Source organism: Anopheles bellator, chromosome 2 (assembly GCF_943735745.2).
Source record: "Anopheles bellator chromosome 2, idAnoBellAS_SP24_06.2, whole genome shotgun sequence".
NCBI lineage: Eukaryota > Metazoa > Arthropoda > Insecta > Diptera > Culicidae > Anopheles > Anopheles bellator.
This window is the reverse complement of record NC_071286.1, coordinates 27,447,490-27,451,683: the sequence shown is the minus strand read 5'-3', so window position 1 is coordinate 27,451,683 and position 4,194 is coordinate 27,447,490. Positions and strand designations below refer to the sequence as shown.

Sequence of the window (4,194 nt, the reverse complement as noted above, 5' to 3'; positions counted from 1 at the left end):
CTCCCCGACGGGGAATCGAACCCCGGTCTCCCGCGTGACAGGCGGGGATACTGACCACTATACTATCGAGGACCTGTGAGTATGGGCGCCCGTTTCGGATTAGCTTCTAGGCGAGCGAGACAAAACGGTTGCTGCTTCTTGTTCCTGTTCAGCGACGGAAAATCGTGCCGCGAACGAGTCACTTCCGAGCCAGTGTTTGCTGAGCCATGTGGCAATGTGGAGACCATACGGAAGAAGGAGAAGGAGAGAGAGAGCGAAGAAGACCCCAATAAAACATAATCCACTGGCACACGCGAAGCACAAGTGACGACAACGGAACGGGGAACGGGCTGTGTAATCTCCATCCTACTCGTGTCGCGTGAAATCCCTCCGTCGCCGCGGCCAATATAGTAATAACCAGGGAACGTGCTCTTCGTGTGTGTTGGTGCCTGCTTGTTGGTTCTGTCGAGTCCCCCAGGATGTGTGAGAGATGCGTGGACGTGGCGCGATGGGACACGGTAAAAAGGCAACTAAATTTAAGTAGAAAAACAAAACAATGTTGATGAACCTTCGTGCGATTATGTTGTTTTGGGGCAGCCCCAATGCTGCCCACTCACTGCCATTCACGTTTGTAGGTGTGAATGGTGGCCCCGCGCTGAGGAGAAACATTCACAGTGACGAGGTGCAAAATATGCTAAACGTAGTTAAAACCATTTACATCACAAATTTAATGAGCACGAGCGAACAGGGACCACCGCGCACACTTACGCTTGATTTCGGTCGTCGCGGTTCGTCGTGCGGTTCGATACGGACCCAAGAGAGCTAACGAAACGAAAAAAAAACATAAGAAATGAATAATGAGAAGAATAAGAAATGAGCCTCCACAACACCGAAAATGTGTCCAGCCAGCGCACGGGCTAAAACGGACCGCGAAAATTGTAAACTTTTGGGGCGCGCAGACATAAACGCGCCTCGGAACATACGAAACAAAACGAAACACAAGCGAGCCGGAGCCGGAGCTTGTTTGTTTCCTTCTAGTGCTTCGAGTGCCGTTGCCGTTGCCGTCGCGTCGTTTGGAAAGCAAAAAAGCCGTTAGAGGCCGGACCACAGAGAGCTCGGCAGCGGCAGTAGAAGTAGTTAGCACTACACGGTGGAGCATGGAAAACCGACGAAAAGCAAAAGTATGGGACCCCGACAGAGCGAGAGAGCGAGTATATGTATGGTAAAGGGTGTGCGGGTGGGCGGGGGCCGTGTTGAAACAGATAAAGCATATTAAATGGCTCAGCGAAGCCAAAAAGCTCATAAAATAAATTGTTTTCAATGCGGCTTCGCGGGCTTCGCGGGCTTCGCGCGAGCGCTCACTCTCTCTCACACGACGGTTTCTCACAGGGGCGTGAGCGAGACCGAAACACACACTGCGCTTGTGAGCGTGAGAGTGAGAAGGAGCATCGAAAGGGGGGTTGTCGTCACACCCGTTCGGCGCGCGACTATTGAAATGAGAGCAAAAGTGAACAACTTCCCATTAGCTCTCTCGCTTGCAGCGGTGAGATTTTACGGCTTTAGTGAGTGGGGATCACTACCACAAAAAAAAAAAACACACGGCCTACTAAATTATCGGCACTGCCGATTGATTGAAAGCGAGAAACAATGCAACCTGGTGAGTGGGTAATCAACTCACTAATCAGCGTTTCTTGCTTCCTGTCCCGTGGTTAGCCCGTTTTCCGACAATTACACGCATTTCTCGACTCACGGCGGAGTGGTGGTGAGCCGACGCTTCTCACTCGCCGCCCAGTCGACCATAACACTCACTAAATAATGCGTTGACAACAGCAGTCTGTGGGAGGCACAGCTCCGGCCCACCCGACGGAAGCCATTACTTCCTCCCCATAGCATCGGTTGACGGGTGGGGTGCTGGGCAGGGTGGTGGGTGGTTTTCGCCACGCCACCCCTAAATAGCAGCGCCCTGTGGCCTGCACGCTCGCTCCGCTCCGCTCGCACGCTCCAGATACAATCGAATGCGCCGCGTGTATCTCGATCGCCTGCCGTAATCGGGGGGCCCGCGGTCACCCATTCGCACACTATTAGCGCACCAAACAGTGATACACTCGTGTGCAGTGATATCGCTTATCGCGGAACCGAACTTCCGTGAGCTGTGACCGTGGGCCGTACGGTTAATTTTGTGTGTTTTCAAGTCTTTTGGTCCGGCCCGGATCGAACGCGAGGAGCGCCGGGCCGTCGCCTGCTCCGACAAGTTTCTCATCTGATGAAATCTAAACAGGCGATTAACATATTTAGTTTAACGCGCGCTCGCTCGCGCTCCCCGTAAACAGAGTTCTTATCGAAGCTTCGATCGCGCTTGTCCGGGGTCGCGGCACTATAGGAACACTGGCTTGTGACACCGACAATTGCCACTGTGACGAGACGCCTCTTAGTGGCCGCCAGTACCCCTACACCCAAGGGGACGTGCGGGCACGAAACGTCATAATTAAAGCCCAGCGCCCACTTCCATATGCTGTGGTCCCCCTTTCGCCAGGAAACACAGTCCGAGCGGCGTTCCTCGTCGTCGTCGTTGGCTTCTGTTCCATTCCCCAAGCGTCGTCGTCGTCGTCGGTCCCACTTTGCTCACAGCCCCGTCCGCAGCTCCCCGTTTGCTCACTTCTAATCACACAAGCGCGCTCGTGCCCGTTCGCCCCGTTTCACTCACTCGCTTTCGCTCTCGCTCGCTCCTGCAACCCCCGCGTGGCCAGAGCGCGCCCAGTGTACGTGTGTCTGCGCGTGTGCGCCATGTGGAACGTGATGATTTATGATCACGTTTTTGCATTTTCCCGACTCCGAAAAGCCCGAGCGCCCGAGCTCTCCATGTTGGCGGGCATGAACCTGTTCCAGCCGGGGTGTGCGGGGAGGTCCTTCTGGAAAAGGCGACCCACCTACCGGCTGCGGCCGTGCTCCCTATCCTCGCGCCCGTCTGGCCAATATTATTAATCACGATTAGTTTCGCCTCTAATCAAGTAATGAACACCGCGCTACTGTCACTTACTACGTGTCCGAAGAGCGTGTGCCAGACGTGGCGGCCGGAAGAGGATAATGCGGAAAATCCGGATACACACAACCACACACGCGTCTCGGGCACGTCGAGTGAGCCGTTACCGTCGAGGAGTGACCCAAATCTTAGGCCTCTGTCTCCTTGGGCGCGACTTCCGCCTTTGTGCGGGCCGCCGAAGAAAGGTCGGCTTTGGGGGTGACCCCGCGCCCAATGATGATTGGCTTTCTATGTCGCCCCTAATGCTCTATGTGGACTTTGTGCTGGATCTTGGCTGGATCATCGTGGCGGTGGTAAGAAACCTTCCCAAGTTTTCCCACCCAGCCACACACGGTACACTTGACCATTGCGTACATGTACCTTTGCAGCACATATTTGGCCCGCAGCATCACACCGGGCCGCAGCTGACCTCCGTTTTGCATAAAATACCTTCCCGTTACCGACCTGCGCAATAATTAATTCCGGCCGCTTCGGCTTGCATTGTGGCAAATTTTCATGCATAATAAATGGCCGCCGGACAAATCCTGCTCGCCAATTGTAATGGGCGCCCCCTACCATCTCGCCCCGGACAAACCAAAAAAAGGGCAAGGCGCGAACGGGAAATTTGTCATTGGCTTTGGTCCTTTAGCCCCTCGCGGCTAGGGCATAAGGGTCCCCCGCTCCGGGTCCGCTCCGACCAACTTCTCTGGTGAAATGTCAGCTTTTTTGTGTGGTCCGAGGTTTCCTTCGGCTTCGCCGTCTACGAAAGTTGCAACAAAGGAACTGAATTGCATTATCTGTTATTAAAATGCTGCTCGGCGTCGGCATTATTTATGCAAACTGTGCCATTGTTCTGTTCCGCATTAGTTTGTTTGATTACTTCCAGAGTCCTCCACCGGTCCCGGGAACGCCTGTCATTAGTTGTGTCGACTATTTTGCTAACTCAATCCCAAGGTCAGTGTAGAATATTGCTTATTGCCAGAAGCGAACGCTTCAACATAACGACGCACCTCAATCGGTCCTTAATTAAAACGCTGTCACGCAAAAACGATGCGTTGTTCGTGACAGCAACCGGCTAGAGACTCCATTAAACCCGTGGAGTCGTGGACAACCCGCAACAAAAAAAAAACACCCAAAAGCGAGGCACAAATCTGTGCACCATTACACATTGGCCGCTGTCAACGGCGCGGGGGTTG

The 4,194-nt window shown here is 53.9% G+C and overlaps 1 non-coding gene across 1 annotated transcript; it reads right to left on the bottom strand.

Annotated features, from left to right (window-relative positions):
• Trnad-guc (transfer RNA aspartic acid (anticodon GUC)) lies at positions 1-72 on the bottom strand. The gene has a single exon. It is a non-coding gene; the product is annotated as a tRNA-Asp (tRNA).
• Positions 73-4,194: the final 4,122 nt, after the last annotated feature.